This window comes from Chlorocebus sabaeus, chromosome 10 (genome assembly GCF_047675955.1).
Source record: "Chlorocebus sabaeus isolate Y175 chromosome 10, mChlSab1.0.hap1, whole genome shotgun sequence".
Lineage (NCBI taxonomy): Eukaryota > Metazoa > Chordata > Mammalia > Primates > Cercopithecidae > Chlorocebus > Chlorocebus sabaeus.
Genome location: NC_132913.1, coordinates 113,017,070 through 113,037,774, shown reverse-complemented (window position 1 = coordinate 113,037,774; position 20,705 = coordinate 113,017,070). Strand labels below are relative to the sequence as shown.

The window sequence follows — 20,705 nt, the reverse complement described above, 5'->3', positions numbered from 1 at the left end:
TAGACAAGTTAATCTTTAAATCTCCAGGTATTGTTGATTATGGTGCATTTGCCTGTTTTTGTTCTTAAGATCTCTTATGATATTCCAAGTGCTGTCTCGGAATGAATTTGTTAGGTATGTTCCACTGACACATCAGAATGCCCTCTAGAGTTTTAAAAGAGAATAACTTAGGGAATGATGTGTGAGTTTCAAGAATAACTTCTGGAAACTCATAACAGATATGTGTACCAAAGCATTGCACAGCCTGCTGGAAGACCCTTTATTGACAAAACACAAACTCTGACACCATACAATAGCATGGAAGAGGCTGGCAAATGCCTGTGACTAAAATCAATTGTTTAGCATGCAAGGAAGGTACTTGAGTCTTGTTATTATCTCATTATCTCATTGTGTTGATATATGCTTACAGAGATCATCTTTATTATGCAATGTAGCAGAATGTGGTTGCTTACAGAAGATGATAGCATATAGTGTGAGTTGACAGTACAGCTTAGAGTTGTAAGACTATGAGGAGCTAACAGGCTAAAGACAAGGGTCTCAAGGCACAAATGGTGAAACACCTGAATTTTCCCTTTTTTTTTTTTTAACTTTAACTGGCCTAATTTATATAGAAGACTTTCACTAAAATGTGGTAAAGGAGCTGAAAATGATTAAGGATAAGCTAGATGGCTGCTCCACCCATCAACCGAGCCTTCAGCAACAGGGAAGCAATCAAATATTCTAGCAGCAACTATGTATTTCACCTTTCTAGATCACTCCTGTTTCAAATATTTTGTTCCAATGTGCCTATGATGATGGTTTTACTCACTACAACCAAACAGCTTTTTGAGGGGAAGGTTCGTAATGTGTCTAGAATTTCCATTAACCCATACTGGGTAGAACTAGATGTTATTTTCCAGGGGGGCTGTAGCAGTAAAGTCTTTTAATGCCCAAAGTAAAAAGCCTAGAGACAAAATGTGGTGAAAGTTACGCAATCTTTTTAGGAGGGACCCAAAGCAACCAATAATTGTACCACCTAACTTGGCATGTATTTTACTGGTTTTGAAATCTCAGTATATTAATTTTCATACGATTTTAATAAGTCATCAGATTATATACAAAAGTCTGAGCCCCAATAAAGTAAAATTATAAATCAGCGAACAAAGTTGACATAGTTTTGGTCAGGACTTGGAAGAACCAAAGCTCATCCAGACTATTCTTCTGAAACTTGTTTCCTGCCATTTTCAACAGCAAGAAATGACTGTAGACCAAGTACAGGTTCTGGGAAATTATTTTCTACAAATATTGAGTTCTAGGGATTGAATGGAGTGGGGTTGAGGGAATTCTTTGAGGGCAGAGGACTGAAGAGTGAGGTGCTCTATGAAGGGAGGGTTAACCTAAGGCTAGAATTTAGTGTGTGTCCCTGAGATGGGTAATTTCATCATATGGAAAAATCACATTTAGAATTATGTTTTCATTTTTCACCCTCTTAAATTATAATTTACTTTCATTATCTTTGACCCTTCACTAAAGTCTGATACTCCAACATAGACTGCAGAGAGAAATAACAGGGTAAGAACTTAAGCATCTGCTAAGCCTATGCCTAGATAGCAGCACTGGATTTATGGGAGACTACAGTGTGGGATTCCCAGGTAGTGAGGCTGTCAGTGGCAGATTTGGGCATGGTACGGTATTCAGAGAAGCAACAGTTGATTAACAACATTGGCGACAACTTCTCTCTTTCCCACACAGATGAGAAGGTGGCCTTTGGAATGGAAGAGAGCTATGTTTGGATTTACTCCAATTGTGAGAAAATGCTATTTCATTTTGTTTGCCAAAAGAAACAGAAAAAAATTAAATAAAACCCCTCTATACCTATGAAATGATTTAAGAAAGAGAAGTTTCTATTGCAGAATGCAGCATACTTAGAATTAAGTAGAACAACTACTAATTGAGAAGGAATCTAGACAATCCATTTATGAACAATTTCAATGACAAACCAAGTATAGATGTTGTATGACAAAGGAAACAAAATATAACATCTTTATGGTGCCTGTGAGATTATCAGAGTTGACAGTTGCTATTGACCGAATTGGGTCCCCATTCTTCCACAAAAAAAGTCATCTGTTGAAGCCCTAACTTCCAAAGTGATGGTATTTGGAGATAGATCCTTTGGGAGATAATTAGGCTTGGATGAGGTCATGAGGGTAGGACCCTCATGATGTGACTGATTACAAGAAGAGACAGCAGAGTTCTCTCTCTCTCTCTCTCTCTCTCTCTCTCTCTCTCTCTCTCTCTCTCTCTCTCCTCTCTCTCTCTGTGTGTGTGTGCATGCGTGTGCGCGTATGCCATATAAGAACAGAGAGAAAGCATCAGTCTAATCAGTCTACAAGTGAAGTAGAGAGCTCTCACCAGAAACTGACCATGCTACTATCTTGATTTTGAACTTTTAGCCCCAAGAATTGTGAGAAAATTTCTCAAATTTAAGCCACTCTCTAATTTTGTTACAGTAAAACAAGTTTAGTTACCTAATATAACATTATATTTATTAAGTCCTAATGTAAAAGACCTTTACAGATGAACAATGAACATTTTAATTTCATCCTCTGGCATTGGAAAACTTTAACTAACTTTGTTATTTTAGAATTAAACAACTCTTTCCAAGCCCCTTAAGTTTCTCCTGCTCCCTGTCCCCTACCTCCCTTAACTTTTACAACTATGTCACAGAGAGTACATTCTGGCTACAGCTAGAGATGCTCATCCCATACATGGGCCAAGAGCACCCTTCCTCCACATGGCTTGTCATGCTCACTCTTTTGATCTGACTCTCTGACTCTGGTTTCTAATTTGTGGAAGGCACTTACTACTTAAATCTGACCCATTCTCTGGATGTTTGCTGTTTGTTGTTTGTTTTGATACACTTACTCCTGTTTCATGCTGCTCTGCTTGTTCAGCCCACAAGCTGAAGTTAGTCTCTAGCCTGCCTTGCCAAGGGAATCCCTCTTTATCTAGGCAAGCTTCTTCCCTCTTCCCATCCCTGCTGGTGAAGAGATCCTAATGCAAGCAGATTCATAAAGTTCAATCAATTTCCCCTCCGGTCCTTTTTCTTATTATTGATCCAACTTTAAAACGAAGGTGTGAGTGTGGGGTAAAATGACTCACGCCTGTAATCCCAGTACCTTGGGAGGCAGAGGCAGGTGGATTACTTGAGGTCAGGAGTTCGAGACCAGCCTGGCCAACATGGTAAAACCCTATCTCTACTAAAAGTACAAAAATTAGCCAGGTGTGGTGGTGCATACGTATAATCCCAGCTGTCTCAAGAGGCTGAAGCAGGAGAATCACTTGAACCCAGGAGGCAGAGGTTGCAGTGACCCAAGATGGCACCACTGCACTCCAGCCTGGGTGACAGAGAGAGACTCTGTCTCAAAAATAAATAAATAAATTAATTAAATGAAATGAGGGTGTGAAGATGTTTCGAGAATAGACACTTCAGTAAATTATAGATGATCAGGATGAATTAACAGATTCATTCTTTCAATATGGGGGCAGGGGCTTCTTTAAAAAAAAAAATCTGCTTTTCATTCCCTGACATCCATCCTTGTAATTTCATGGTTCTTTGTGGTAAATCAGAGGAGGAAACAAATTTGTTTCCAATAAACTAATTTTTCTTTTCATTTTCCATGAATCATCTGGTTCTACCTTAGTGCAAATATTGAGTAAATAATTTATATAACAATGAAAATGTGTTTCAACTGTCACTATCATGGGTGTTGTTTTAAAAGTGTATCTATATAAGAAAACTATGAAATTTCAGACAACATTGTCCCATAATTTATTCCAACTTAACCTCATTCTAGGAACTTAAAAAATTTTTTTAAAAACCATTTTATTTAAAATGCCACTTCTTTATAAGGTACTTAAAAATAGTCTTGTGCTACATACATAGATGCTAAAATATTGCTAATAAAAGACAATAAAATGGCACTGCAAATTTCAACATTTAACCAAATTCAACCATAATAAAAAGGTGATTTTCATCACTCTTGAATACATTTTAAATTATTTCTAATAAGCCCAAAGATAGAAGCAATAATTCCTGTTAAGCTCCAGAACACAAGTTTTAATGCTTAAAATAGTATAATGACAGTAGCGTTTAATAAGCAGAAAGTGACATTTTTGAAATGAGCTATGTGAGCACAAAGGTTATATATGGCTTTCAGTCATGCCCAGATGATCTTCCTTTCACAGTTAATTTTGGAAATTCACCACGTGCCTTGTCAACCTATCTTTAGGAAACACTTTTTTCCTTATTAAAAAGAAAGTGTAATGTAAAACCATGCTTTAGTATCTGTAGGTGTTCTTGACCCAAGAGGTGAAAAAAAAGAGATACAACAGAGGTTAGCCTTGTCCCTTCCTAGAAAGACTGTGGCCACAGAATCCCAGAATACAAAGGGCTCTTCGAGATATCCAGCCCAAATTCCACATATTACTAATGAACAAATAAGAATTGCTTATTAACCACAGTATCTAAGAGAATCTCATAACTTAAATTTAATTCCACACCCTTTGGAACAAAGAAACCCGTAAAGGAAAAAGCTATGCAATTCATTATTTTGTATAGGGCATAAAGTATCCTTTTAAACAGTCCTTTCCATAGCAGCACTATAACTTTGCATATCGTGTTTTAGAGTTATATTTAAATAAGTAATTCAAACAGGAAAATGTGAATCCATTGAAGGAAAATAACGTCTACACTGTGTGATACTGGAACTGGCTGATTCTGGAAGGTGAGAGACACATTTCCCACTTTCAGCAGAACTGTGCTCACGACAACTCTTTTCACAACTCACAACTCCATGACTTTGAAGGATATTTTTATTTTCACAGTCACAAGCCCCACAATACTATCCACTATTTTTTTTTTTTAATTAAGATGTTAAGGAATGGAAGTTGCAAATGACCTTAGTCCGTTTATAGTAGGAACAAGAAAGTGTAATCATGCACAAAAAGGATTAGGTTTAAAGTTGTAGGACCTGTGTTACAGTACTGGATCTGGTGACAGTGAAAACAGATAACTCAGATGAACGTTTTGGTGGGACCAAATAAAGTAAGGCATGGAACTGGCTCAACAGTGTGGTCAGAAAGTCAAGTGGGACTGAAAGGGTCTTGCCTTAAACTAGAAGACATGATTCTAATCCCTTCTCTGCTTCAGTCAGGATGCAGAACATTGGCAAATTACTTTAAAGTGTATTTTTATTTACACTCAGTTTTACTATATATACAACAAGGGACTTTAATCAGAACTACTGTTCTTTAAAGTATTCATTTCAGCTCACTAGTTGTAAAATAAAATTAGAGTTTGTGACCAGCATTTTAAAACAATAAATTAGAATAGATTAGAAAATATGATTACCTTTCATGGGAAAGAGCTAAAGGTTGCTTCTTGAAACAATATGTAAGTATACAGAAATTCCCTAAGCCACACATATTTCTTATAGGTCGTGATCAAGAATGTTTGGAAAACCCTAAACCAGAACACCGGTGGCTGAAAATCTCCAGTAACTGATCTATAAATTATTTTTCTCCCTATACCTACATATGTTCTCATTCAGTAAGAGGTAGAGTCTATTTCTTCTCCCCTTGATTCTGGCAGCTTCCACTTTCTCCCAAGGAACGCAAGCCACTAAGTCATAAATCTGACCACTCAAAAGATCACCATGCTGTAAGGAAGCTCAAGCTATCCATGGGGAAAAGAACCAAGAAATGGAATCAATAATGAAAATGAAACCCTAACCATACAACTTCAGTAAAGCTGTCCCAGTGGCCCCCACATCTGTCTGAGCTACCCTAGATGAGATAGCAGACATTTTGGCTCAGTGGTAAGCCATGTCCACTGTGTCCTGTTGAATTTTTAACCCACAGAATTTTGAGCAAATATAATCATTGCTTTTTATATCTCTAAATTATGCAGTTATACATACATAAAACTGGTGTCAGAAGTACAGTGCTACTATAATAAAAATCTAAAACCTGTACACCGGTTTTGGTACTCAGTGACAGCAGAGGCCTGAAGGGTAATGAGGAGACCAGCTGGAAGCTCTAAAGCTGTTAAGGAAATTGATATTGGAGGCTGGAAAAAGGCAGCATGGTGTTATATATTGGGGAAAAATTGGCAAGATGTTGCCTGTCGTAATGCAGAAAATACGAAATGTAGCTAATGAAATTGTGGACCTAACGAAGGTGCGTTCTGGACGAAGAGGAAGCTGGGAGTTGGTCTGTTTTAGCCATGTACGATAGAGGGTTGCAGGAGACAGAGCGCTAAGGAAAGAGCTGCTTAGTTCTCAAGCAGAAATGAAAGGAAATAGTTCCAGCGCAGTGTCTGCCATGAAGACTTTTCTGAGTAGCAAAGGGTTTCAAAATAAAAACAAGCCTCAGAGCAAAGGTCAAATTCAGAGCTCTGCCAGTAAAACGTGGACTTGGTGTAAAAATCAAATTAAGGGCTTGAATATAAGAGCCCCTGTTGACATCTCTGAAAGGCTTAAGGTACTGAACCTGGGGCTCTTAAGAATGTCACAAGCACTGTGCCACAATGCCCTGACCATAGCCTTAAGTAGAGAGGAGCCTGTCTCAAGGCAATCTGTGGTTCTGTCTTTCATCTGAAGAAATGTAGTATGATCTCATTCATAGAAAGCCCACAAAAATTATCAGGATACTTTGCAACACTGTTAGACAGGACAGAGATAGTTCAAAATTTAAATTAAAAAACATTTTGGGCTCCCAATCTTTTAAAGGCTGGAAGTAGCTAGAAAAATTACTCACTTGTGGGTAGAGGTCATTTGTTATAGAAAAGAAAAGATGATTTGGAGAGTAGATTCAAGAGCTTAGAGAGCAAAATCAAGAACCACAGATAATCAAAACCAGGGAGCAAAACTGGGCCCTTACCAACAATTTTTTTTTTCTTTTCCTTTTTGCCCTCAGAGTAGGAAGAACTGGACACATGAGTCTAATTGAACTTCTGAATTGCTGCGAACCAGTGACTCCTATGTCCCTCCCCTCCCTCTAGCCCCTACTTTTTGAACGAGACTGTACATCACACTTTACCTGCCCCTGACCTGCCAGTGTATATTGGGTTTGTGTGGTTGCAGATAAATTGTACTTTTAATTGAAAGCCTTTGCATATGAGGAATTGCAACCTAGGAGCTGTCCTGAGAAACTACACCAAGGTGCTTCATTGTACATGGGCATGATTTAGATGATGAAACCTTGATTTCAGTCTGATGTTGCCATATCATGAAACTTTTGGGGAAGAGGGTGAGAATATTTTGCCTATTGGAAATACTGTGGCTGGAAGGCACATTTCATTTGACAGTCTTTCAAGAGAGCCACCCTCAACACCTTTCCTTCTTTTACACATTCTGTCTATCAATAGATAGGATCTATCTTCCTCTCCTGAAATAAGAGCTGGCCTTGTTTCTTGCCTTGACCTATAGAGTGTGTCAGAAGTGATTTTCTATGTCTTAGATGTAAGAGGACTGGCGGGATTCACTTCCTCTATCTTGAGAGCCAATTGCTGTGAAAGACCTCTGAGACCAACACATTATGAAGAAGTTCAACTTAGTCATAGAAGAGGTCACACAGAGGAGAAAGATTGCTCAGACATATGAGTGAAGCGTTATTCAATGTTCCAACCACCCCAACTGCCAGCTGAGTACAGAAAAATAAGAGGCCCTAGCAATTGTCACATAGAGCAGAGGAACCACCCATATGAGCCAACAACTCACAGAACAATAAGAAATAATAAAATCTGGGGGCCAGGCGTGGTGGCTCACACCTGTAATCCCAGCACTTTGGGAGACTGAGGCAGGTGGATTACGAGGTCAGGAGTTCGAGACCATCCTGACCAACATGGTAAAACCCTGTCTGTACTAACAATACAAAAATTTGCCTGGTATGGTGGCAGGCATCTGTAATCCCAGCTACTCAGGAGGCTGAGGCAGGAGAATTGTTTGAACCATGGAGGCAGAGGTTACAGTGAGCCGAGATCACGCCATTGCACTCCAGCCTGGGTGACAAGAACAGAATTTTGTCTCAAAAAAAAGGAAGAAGAAGAAGAAGAAGAAGAAGAAGAAGAAGAAGAAGAAGAAGAAGAAGAAGAAGAAGAAGAAGAAGAAGAAGAAGAGGAAGAAGAAGAAGAGGAGGAGGAGGAGGAGGAGGAGGAGGAGGAGGAGGAGGAGGAAGAAGAAGAAGAAGAAGAAGAAGAAGAAGAAGAAGAAGAAGAAGAAGAAGAAGAAGAAGAAGAAGAAGAAGAAGAAGAAGAAGAAAATTGTTGTTGTTCTAAGCCGTGGTATTTTGGTTTGGTTTATTATACAGAAATAGATAACTGAAAAAAAATCCAAAATTAATTTCCTGTGCATGTGGATATCTTGTTGAAAAAATATTGTCATTTTCATAGAACTAGGGTATAGACTGTACCCTGAGGATACATAAAGCATCCTTTTAGAATACAGAAATTAAGAAAGTAAGCTTTCCTTTGAGTATTATAAAATCACCACAGGATGATTCAGAGAAGGGATATAAAAAGATTACATATTTTCTTGTCAAAAATCTGGATTGAAATCAGAAGATAAGGTATTATTATATATAAAGGAAGAACAACCAGAGTAGAGGTCGCCAACCACAGGGATGGAAAACCTTAAGACCATAGGGCAAAGCCTGGTGGCCCCTCACAGAGTACCTAGGGAATCCGGTCCTCTGTCAGATCTCTGTTGTGGACATGGACCCAGTATGCTAGTAAAGCCTAAAGCCACTATATACATAATTCTTATGAGTCATTCACTTTCTAAGTTCAGATTCGATGAGAAACCTTTTAATAATTTAGATTTCCAAAGTTTTATGCCTATGTTTCTAATATGATTGACTGTGTCCCCACCCAAATCTCATCTTAAATTGTAATTCCCATAATCCCCACATGTCATGCAAGGGAACAAGTGAGAAGTAACTGAATCATGGGGGTGGTTTATTTCATGCAGTTCTCATGATAATGAGTTCTCACAACATCCGATGGTTTTATAATCGTCTGGCATTTCCCCCGCTGGCACTCATTCTCTCTCCTGCACCCCTATGAAGAGGTGCCTTCCGCCATGATTGTACGTTTCCTGAGGCCTCCCAGCCATGCAGAACTGTGAGTCAATTAAACCTCTTTTCTTTATAAATTACCCAGTCTTGGGCAGTTCTTTATAGTGATGTGAGAACAGATTAATACAGTAAATTATTAATGGATAGCAGGACACTTCTGTAAAGAGAGCTGAAAATGTGGAAGTGACTTTGGAACTGGGTAACAGGCAGAGGTTGGAACAGTTTGGGGGTCTTGGAAGAAGAAAAGAAAATGTGGGAAAGTTTGGAACCTCCTAGAGACTTGTTCAATGGTTTTGACCCAAATGCTGATAGTGATGTGAACAATGAAGTCCAGGCTGAAGTGGTCTCAGTTGGAAATCAGGAACTTCTTGGAAACTGGAGTAAAGGTGATTCTTGCTATGCTTCAGCAAAGAGACTGATGGTATTTTGCCCCTGCCCTGGAGATCTGTGGAACTTTGAACTTGAGAGAGCTGATTTAGTGTATGTGGTGGAAGAAATTTCTAAGCAGCAAAGCATTCAAGAGGAAGCAGAGCATAAAAGTTTGGAAAATCTGCAGCCTGACAATGCAATAGAAAAGAAAAATCATTTTCTATGGAGAAATTCAAGCCTACTGCAGCTGCAGAAATTTGCATAAGTGACAAGGAGCTAAATGTTAATCACCAAGATAATGGGGAAAATGTCTCCAGGGCATGTCGGAGACCTTCACAGCATCCCCTCCCATCACAGGCCCAGAGGCCGAGGAGGAAAAAAGGGTTTTGTGGGCTGAAGCCAGGGCCCCCCTGCTCTGTGAAGCCTCAGGACATGGTGACCTGCATCTTAGCTGCTTCAGCTCCAGCCATGGCTAAAAGAGGCCAAGGCACAACTCAGCCATTGCTTCAAAGGATGCAAGTCCTAAACTCAGGGAGCTTCTATGTGGTGGTGGGCCTGCGAGGGCACAGAAGTCAAGACTTGAGGTTTGGGAATCTTCACCTAGATTTCCAAGGATGTATGGAAATGCTTGTAGGTCTAGGCAGAAGTTTACTGAAGAAGCAGAGCCCTCATGGAAAACCTCTGCTATGGCAGTGTGGAAGGGAAATGTGGGGTGGGAGCCCCCACAGAGTCCCCACCATGGCACTTCCTAATGGAGCTGTGAGAAGAGGGCACCATCCTCCAGACCCCAGAATGGTAGATCCACCAACAGCTTGCACTGTGTGCCTGGAAGAGCCTGGAAAACCCACAGACACTCAACACCAGCCTGTGAAAGCAGCCCAGAGTGGGGCTGTACCATCCACAGCCATAGGGACTGAACTGCCCAAGGCCACGGGAGCCCACTTCTTGCATCAGCGTGGCCTAGATGTGAGACAAGGGGTCAAAGGAGATCATTTTGGAACTTTAAGATTTAATGACTACCGTATTGGATTTTGGACTTGCATGGGGTCTGTAGCCCCTTTGTTTTGGCTAATTCATCTGGTTTGGAACAGGTGTTACAACCCAATGCCTGTAACACCATTGGAAGTTCTAACTTGGAAGTAACTAACTTGCTTTTGATTTTACAGGCTCATAGGTGGAAGGGACTTGCCTTGTCTCAAATAAGACTTTGAACTTGGCCTTTTGGGTTAATGCTGGAATGAGTTAAGACTTTGGGAGACTGTTGGGAAGGCATGATTATGTTTTGAAATTTGAGGACATGAGATTTGGGAGGGGCAAGAGGCAGAATGATACGGTTTGGCTATCTCCCCACCCAAATCTCATCTTATAGTTCCCATAATCCCCACGTGTTATGGGATGGACCCAGTGAGAGGTAATTGAACATTGGGGGCAGTTTTCCTCATGCTGTTCTCATGATAGTGAGTGAGTTCTCATGAGATCTGATGATTTCATAGGCATCTGGCATTTCCCCTGTTGGCACTCATTCTCTCTCCTGCTGCCCTGTGAAGAGGTGCCTTCCACCATGATTGTAAGTTTCCTGAGGCCTTCCCAGCCATGCAGAACTGTGAGTCAATTAAAACTCTTTTCTTTATAAATTACCCAGTCTCAGGTATTTCTTTATAGTGGTGTGAGAATGGACTAGTACAGTTTCTTACTAGAAAACGAGCAAAGTGGGATTCTAGTTCTATGTACCCATCTTTTTGAGTTTGGCTACTCTAGACATCTGATGAGAGGGAGTTTCTGAGCTTGTACATTGTGGCCAAACCTATACCAAGGCAAACTCAGCATAGTAACACCCTTTTGTGAAAATCTATCCAGGCAGGCAGCCAGCATTTCCAAGAAGACACAGCCCTCCGTTCACAGTGTATATCACAAGTTCCAGTTTGATATTTGCATTCCAGGGCAGTATCTTGTTTCCAAATCACTCTCTTGTTCTAGACATGGGATGCCCATTAGACATAGCCTGCTTGTAGAGAACAGAAATAGCGGTGGTGCTGCAGACATTTCCTCAGCTCTACTACTACAGGCTCTCAGATTGCACCTGCCATTCCATCCTTTACACAAGTCTAGTAAGATAGAGAAAAGAATTAGAGACAATGTATCTATCAGGGGGAGGAACTATTCTGAATGAATGATCTCAGTGGGAGGTTATGCTAAAATATTAGGTTCCATAACCTAATGGATGTGAACAGCAGAGCGTAAGACATGAGAACACATAGGGAGAACGTGCTCTGGAATCAGATCTCAGTTCCAATCCTCTCACGATCTTGAACCACTATTTAACCTGTTTCTTCATCTATAAGGAGGAGATATTTGTAGGACTGATTATGAAAATCAAATGCGTCTATGCATTTAAAACCATTATCAGAATTCCTACCACTTGGAAGGGCCTCAAAATATGTACCTATTAACATTTTACTTTCTCCAAAACAATAAGTTTATTCCTGCTCCCAGGAATGCTTGTGTCCCTGTTGAAACATTGAAGCCAACAGCCCAAAATACAGCACTATGACATGGTGGCCTAAAGAAGCAGCCTCAAGGTCTCTCTGACCTCCCCCGTCACTCCTCCCTTCTCTCAATCCCCTCTCTCTTTGAAAGCACAGAATTGAGTTGTTATCTGAAGTTTCCTTTCTGCCTAAAGCCCAGACCTACCAAAGAAGAAAACAATTTTCTCTGGTCCCTTCCCTGAGTTTTAATTAACTTAAATCATATTGCAAAAAGAAAGACCAAAGTCTGTCAACACACCTGAACAGACGTGTGTCATAAGCCATTGTCTTCTATTTCTGTCCCTTTCAGTATCTCAAAGATAATCATTTACCAGCCATTGTCTGCTCTGTGGGCCCAGCAGACTTCATCCTAGGCCACTTTATGTTCTCCAGGTCCATCCATTTCCCCTCTAAAAATTATTTACTATCCCTCATATTGCCGCATTTCTTCCATTTCCCCTTCCCCTATGAAGAAAGTTATATAAACATCTGTACCCCGTCGGGTTATTAGGTAATCATTCCTCCATGATTCCCTTGTGCTGTGCACATTAAAATAAATTTTGTGTGCCTTTTCTCTTATCTTCCTTTTTTTAGTTGATTTTCAGGAAACTTCCAGAGTATAAAGGGGAAAGCTTTCCTTCTCAACCACTACATCTCCTATACAATGCTGACTTCTTTGTGCCACTCAGATCTCAGCATAAATGTTACCTCTCCAAAGAAGTCTTCTATGCACATCCAATCAGCACTTGTCCCTGTTGGATATTTTCCTCTTGTTTTCCTCTCTATTGGTTTATGTGAGCTTATTGGTGCCTGTGTAGGTATTTTCCTTTTTCCCACTTGACTATAATCTCCATGACAATAAAGGTTTCTTGTCCATCTTGATCTTTGCTAAATGATTAGGGTAAAGTGACTAGAATATCACAGGTTCTAGGTAAATATTTGTTCACTGCTGAGTGACTTACAGACGTTTGACATTCTTAGAATTGGCATTCAGAATTTGGGGTATTTTGTAATAACCCTAAAGAGTCATGAGCAACCCTATAATTTGTCATTTCCTCAAATACTCTTTAAGAAGTGGGATGATGAGACTAATGAAGAGTGGTAATACTGGCAAAAGAAACAAAAGGAGAGTGGCAAGAGTGGTCAGTGAAGGAATACTCAACATTTTCCATGCGGAAAAATTGAGGCAGGTTAAATATTTTACTTGCCAAAAAGGAAGGTTAGAAAAATTAACTGAGAAATTGATATTTTCCTCTTTTGGTTCCCTTTTACTCAAAGTAAAGGTCAAGGGAAGGCATGAAGGGTCAGGGCAGAGGGAAATCGCATGTTAGATTTTGCAACGTATAAAACACTTAAGGTCTAATAACTTTGTAAGCATAATCACAGACCATAAATTTGGGATTAAAACAATCATTTTTTGGCAAAAACCTCCTGTGCAGTTATAAAGTTTAATATAGCAAGGCCATTTGAAAGAATATCACTAGTAATATAGGAAATAAAAATATCCTAAAATAACTCCTTTTATAACTCTCATTCTTCCTATGTGTGAAAGAGATGCCATGTGGGATTGCTCTGAAGTAGCAAAGATTTACTGCAAAAAATGCCGCAGCCAGTATGATTTTTCTTCCTCTAATAGCGTGCCAGACCTCCGATCATAACCCAAAATATTTTCCATCCTTTTTCCCCTTGGCTTCTTCATATGCCCTTCACTCTAGCCAAATGAAACTACCACTGTTCCCCCACACTTATCAGATATGTATATGTTCAGACTTTACTGAGACATTTCCCCTGTTTCTGTACCATCTTACCCTAAATAAGACCCTTCCCATCTTTTCAGGTCCAACTCAAACATCACCAACTCTTCCCTTTCCTCCTCTCTTTCCTGCTCCTCCTCCTCCTCCTCCTCCTCCTCCTCTTCTTTTCTGTTTGTTTGTTTGTTTTTTCACTTTGGGCTTCATCTCTTTCTTTCTTGTGAACTTCCTCATTTTACCTTGTACTTGATTATGAGCTTCTCTCTCAATGGCTATGAGCTTTCTGAAGGGATAATTAATCTTTTTAAAAGTCCCAGCAAACTTTACACAGCAACTTGCTCCCAATAGGCAATCAATTAATAATTACTATAAATAACTGTCCATGGGATAATAAACTATAAGTGTATAATGATTCAAAGTTTTCAAATCTTTTCCTCCTGTATCCCTTCAAATTTTCTTTTTCTCTTTCCTCCACTTTCATTTTTTTAATGAAAGTTTATGTGCCACATAATGAGGTTGCAGTCAACTATGGATCCCATATCTGTGGTCGCATAAGATTATAATACTATATTTTTACTATACCTTCTCTATGTTTATATATGTTTAGATACACAGATACTTACCATTGTGTTACCATTTCCTGTAGTACTCAATATCATGACATACTGTACAGGTTTGTAGCATAGGAGCAATAGGCTCTACCTTATGGCCCAGGTGTATACTAAGTTATGCCATCTGGGTTTGCATAAGTACACTCTGTCGTGTTCCCATGACAACAAAATTGCCTAATGACACATTTTCTCAGAAAGCATCTTTATCATTAAGAAATGCATGACTGTAGATGCAAACACACATGCACACACACACATATATTACTGTAGGTTCCTCAAACCAAGAGATCTCTGAGTGGTTTTATCTCAGCATATCAATCACCTCCACCCACTGGTCAATCAAACTCTAGGAAGTCCAAGCTAAGGAAAACAATACACACGTTTAAAACTTAGGGATTGCTGAGCTATTAAACCAGTGGTTGATAACTCTTTTTCCTTTTCTCTTTGCCCAAATATTTTGAAGCCATCAGCAAGTTTTCTTTACAAGTTCACTGTAGCTATCACTTGCAGCATTTCTACCTATAGTGAAAGGAAGTTACCAAGTAAGTTGATTTCCTAAGTCTTAAGGGAAAGAAATGTGACAGCATAAAACTGTCCATGGAAAATGCATGATGCTAAGCACCCAGTAAAAGCACAGTTAATTTGGAGTCAACCCAGGGGGGATATTATCTTAAAGAAAAGTAAGTTGGGAGAAAAATCCGATTAATGATTGGAACATTTCTCCTGTCCCTGGGGCAGTCAACTCTGTAGAAGCTGAATCCCTGCCGTTTCATAGATACAGTCTGCTGAGGATTATCCTTTGGAAGTCTGTCCTGGTTGTGATAAAAAGATAGAAATGTTTGTGATCTTTTTAAGTACCTGAGATTACAGAGGAAGCAGCATGGAATTACAGAGCCATAAAACATTTCATCCAACCTCATTGAAGTTGTGTTGCTGTGTGCTAACATCTCCTTTAATGGAACTGTAGCTTCAGTAATAATAGTAATAATGATAATAATGCATAATAATAATAGCCATCTTTTATCAAATGCTTTATTTGTATCAGACAAGGTGCTTTGGGGGGATTATTTCATGTAATCCTTACAACATCCCTATGAGGTAGGTACTATTATAAACTCCATTTTACAAATTAAAATATAGTTACAGAGAAATTGAAATACTTGCCCAAGTGGCAGAAACTGGGTGAACATGGGTGAGCTGACTCTAGTCACCATACTGTCAAAAAGACTAATTTGCCTCTATATATGATGGTGTATATTTGTTTTACAAATACATTGCTAAGGGCATTTTTTTTAACCATTTTTTAAAAACACTACCAATACTCTTCCATGAGTCAAATTAGCCGAAATTCTAATGCCAATTTAGTAGTTGTATAACCTTGGGAAAGTCAACTCTAACTTTACTAAGCCTTGTTGAGCTCAACTGTTAAATGGATATAATGATGCTTATTCACATATGCATGTGCGGATTTAAAAAGACATTCTATCTGAAGTATTTAGCATACTGCCTGGGATATAGAAAGGGCTTAAAATGTAGAATCAAATATTATCAATTATTATTGCTATACATGGAGAATTATCTCTGATTACACTGGAAGATATAAGAGCATATGCTTTTACACACACTTCACATTTATCTATCACAGAGCTATAAAAATTAATGGTGCCAATACCAAAGAATCTACCAGCTCTGGGAAATTACAAAATGAGTGATTTTGCAAATAAATACAGATTTTATGTTCATTGAACTATGAGATCAATATGTCAGTTTCCTTCTGCATTAGGTTTATAGCCCGTGTATGTGAAGGTAAAAGAAATGGATTTACAAATTAGCAACCTTTGTTTTAAAAATATGTAGTTATTGAAACTTTTGGGATATTACCATTTTAGTATTGACAATCTTAGTTTTCTTATCAGTTTTTTTTCTTTTAAAAAAAGATTTTCCTTAAGTGAGTTTTAATTGAAAGTGCAAATAAGAAATCACAAAGTGAAGCAAATCACAGCATATGCATGGCAATAGAAAATTCAACAGATTCACAACTTTTATTCGAACCCCTTTTTTTTTTTTTTTTTTTTTTTTTTTTTAAGACGGAGTGTTGCTCTGTCACTCAGTTTGGAATGTAGTGGCGTGATCTCGTCTCACTGCAACCTCTGCCTCCCAGGTACAAGCAATTCTCCTGCCTCAGCCTCCCAAGTAGCTGGGACTACAGGCACCCACCACCATGCCCAGCTAATTTTTGTATTTTTAGTAGAGACAGAGTTTCATCATGTTGCCCAGGCTGGTCTCGAACTCCTGACCTCAAGTGATCCACCTGCCTTGGCCTCCCAAAGTTCTGGTATTACAAGAGTGAGCCACCATGCCATAGATATATCCCTTAGCTTTTACAAAATTACATTTGTGAGTTATTTTCTATGCTTCTCAAATTTAGGAAAAGTGTGACTAGATTGTTAAAAAAAAATAGAGAATGTTTCTAAAAACTGAGATGGCTCATTATGAGGACATGCAGATAGTGAGCATGTTGTTTTTTTGTATTTATGCAGTTCACCTTCAGATATTGCAGGTATTCTATTATCCCCATGCAGTGTACCTTCATTCTTGAAGAGTTAGATGGGAAAAGAGAAAATATTTTTTTGTTTGTGCACAATTTTAATTTAGTTCCAATGACCCAATACTCTTTAGCTGGTCTCTTATGTAATTTCTGTTTACCTTTCTCAATATTCAGATGAGGAAAACGGTTTCGTCTAGGACAGAGTAGTTTGATCCACATCAGAATCTCACTGACCACAGGGAGCAGACACTGGTATTTTTCAGTTCTGAGCTCTTAGGGGTTACTAAAAACACAACACAAGCAGAAATAGCAGTGGACAATGGAAAAATCTAAGCCTTGACTTTTGAACTCAAGGCCTTAAATCAGTTTTGCTCTTTTTTTTTTTTTTTCCACATTATTTGGAGGTTCTATTTAATCCACAGTAATTTCAGGGAAAAGTGTTATCTCAGAGACAGGGTTCTCAACGCTCAGGACTACAGTGGGCGACACGGAAGCAACATCCCCAAGGAGACGTTAGTCTTCCTAGCTGGAGTCACGGGCTATTTGTGAATTTACTATTATTTAAATAGTTATGAAAACTTCAGAGCTATTCTTTGGTTTTAGTTTTAGATCTAAGTTTGTTTTCCTTATAATAAATGTCATCAAGATGACATGGATTCTAAGTCTAAACTATAAGAAAGGAGAGAGACATTACAGTTCACCCAGTCTGCATTATTCTCAGATTACAGTTCACAGATTATTCCCTGTGTGGTTTTTCCCACCCCCAAGTCATACCTTAAACATCTAACTCAAGGTCAGGATGGAATATCAACCTAAAAATTAAACTTCAATATATAGACATTTTGAGTAATAATAACAGGAATTTAAAGAAATTGCTCTAAAACTAATTCAAAAGTATATTTTCAAACTCAAATTTGAATTTGAATTTGAGTATGGATACACACACATATATATACACGTGTATGCCTGTATATATGCATGTATGTCTCTCTCTCTCTCCTCCTCTCTCCCTTCTATATGTCAAGAAATGCTCTGCTTTGTGATCACTTATGAAGTTCCTTCATATATAAAATTGTAAATACTGTAATCAATTAGCTCTGACCATGTCACGAACCCATTCCTTTACCCCTAGAATGTTCTCCCATAGTTATTAAAATACACGTAGCCTTCTATGACCTCTTTCTCCAGCCACATCTAACCATGCTCACCCCCACTTTGATAACTCCCTGCAGCCAGAGGCCTCTTTTTCAGTGATTCAGATGAAAAAAGTGATTTCCCAACACAAGGCTCTCTTGTCAAATGCTTCCTACAGCTGGCAGACCTTTCTCTTCACTCCCCTGCCTCCCTTGCTATTTAACCTCTAGGGCTTAGTTTAATGTTCACTCAAGGACCTCGTCTCTGGAAAATCAATCTAAGAATAATCTTTTCTGGAACCCTCCCCTTTTTCTTGCCACCATTTCTAGGTGCATGTTTATTTGTGTTACTGCTTGCTTAATGTCCTTCTCCTTTAGATAGGGAGATTGTGTTTGTCTATCTTACTTCTGGAGCCCCAGCTCCAAGCACAGTGCCTGCTTAAGAATAACATTAGAATCTTTTGCAAAGTTACAGATTAAATGATGCAAACTTTTACACTGTTCATGCCTTCTAAACATCTTTTGTTAATTTCACTTCAGAAATATTTTGCCATGAAGTTGATAAGTGGGGAGATCTTGTCTCATCGTCAGACATCTTATCCAAATAGGAAGGACAAATGATAATGTGATAATCTGCAACAGCTTGTCACAATTAAAATAAGAGAAAAGATGTTGTCAAAGTACACCCGAACTAAGCTGGCAGTTTAGGTACCGACAAAACAATTATCAAGTAGTGTGATGCTGGAAACGCACAAGGAGAAAGCTCTAACATGAGAGGAAGTTAATCTTAACAGGAGCAAGGTTTGGGGTGGTGTCCTGGGTTTCTCAGCAGGTACAAACTATACAGAACAAGAATACGAGGTAATTGGGAATAGTGCAGCCTCTTCCATTTCCTTGACTCTGAATGTTCCAAGCAAATTTGCCCTTACAATTCTTTTCAAATAGCACAAAAACCCAAGCAGGGAAGAAAAATTGTTCTCAGCCAATAAGAATTTTGGTGTTACCTTGGAGATACGGATCCTTTGCAATCAAACCCATGTCCTAAAATTCTCCTGCAATCACCCTTAAGTACACAGTACTTAGACCACAGAATAAAAGCTTTCAAGGGCATACCCCAGCAAGCCATTTAAAACAATAACAGAAATTCCTAAATGCATAGAGATAATTGAGACATTGAACACATACAATAAATGCCCTTAGAACGATCAGGAAGCCACATGCCCTGGATTTCTAGAATGTTTCTATGTATTTCTGTGAACAGATTCCAATGGGAAGAATTGTTTTTCCTCATTTATGTATCATTTGTCATACGCCCACACAAAGCAATAGCAGAAACTGTTCTTTCCCCCAGTGAATTTACCATTTAAAGGGGAAACAAAACACATGTAATTTCTAACTATTTACCAGCAAGTGAGACTCACAACTGACAAAACAAGGAGGAAAAGCACCAGTGGATCCAAATTGCAGCTCCCACTCCCTCCTGCCCCATTCTGTCTTCCAGATTTTTAGTGAGCTTTTCTTAACATTCTAATCATTTAACTAAATTCCAGTTAGGTCCAAAACTTTTTGAGAGACAGGAAGTCAGATCTTAATTCGGTGATTTCTTTTTCACCATGAATTCATTGCCATGAATTGAAGCAAACGTGAAAAAAAAAAAAAACAATGTAGCCCCTAACTCCAGGATGCCATCCAGACGAGTACATGATTTAACATTTACTGTCAACATAACATGATACGTGTAATACAGAAATAGAGAATGATATGTGCCGGCTACTAAAAGAAAACAGAATCATTTTATTAAAAACATACTGATTTTTACATTGCAACTATCTGGGTGAGTTGTTACTGTTGTGCTCCAGCTAAAGCATCTATTTCACCTATGATAGCATGATCACAATAAACTATAACTGCCTCTATGCCTGTTTTCTCCCCTGGAATGCTTACTCTATGCCAGCCCTGCCTGTCTTTATCCCCCGTAGATACCCACTGTCTGTCCAGGGGCCTGGAGTATAGCAGGAACTTTAAAATACGTGTTGAATGAATGGCCTCAAAATATGAGGCACATGGAATCCCTAGTGGGTCATATAATGCCATGAGTTGACTAACCCTTGCCCGTCTTTCCAACTTCATCTTTTGTGCCTTTCTTCCAGGTTCACTCTGTTCCAGCCACCTCTGGCCTCCTTCCTATTCCTAATTGCCAAGCGTATTCTAATCTCAGACCTTTGTACTAACCCTTCCCTCTGTCTGGAATGTTCTTCCCCCAGCTATGTACATGGCTTGCTTCATTACTCCTTTTCAATTCAGGTCAAATATTACCTCATCACTGAAGTTTCCCATGACTACCGTATTCAAAATAGTCATCCCCCGTCTTTCCTGCCCCCCAATTACTTATTTATCTTCATAGCAGCTGCCACTAACTGCCATCGTATTTACTTATGTTTACTAGAATATCACTGCCTCTCCCCACGAGAACATAAGCTCCATGATAGTAGAGACTTGTTTTTAGGCATGGCTGCATGCTCCAGGCCTGCAGCAATGCCTGTCATAGACTAATTGCTTAATAAATATTTGTTGAATTGATGAATTCATGAGAAGCCACCAAAAAAAAAAAAAAAAAAAAAAAGTTTTGGAAAGGTCCTTTGTGGCCTGCATCT

The 20,705-nt window shown here is 38.9% G+C and overlaps 1 protein-coding gene across 1 annotated transcript in view; it reads right to left on the bottom strand.

Annotated features, from left to right (window-relative positions):
* NYAP2 (neuronal tyrosine-phosphorylated phosphoinositide-3-kinase adaptor 2) overlaps window positions 1–20,705 on the bottom strand; it is a 293,051-nt gene that overhangs the window by 116,713 nt on the left and 155,633 nt on the right.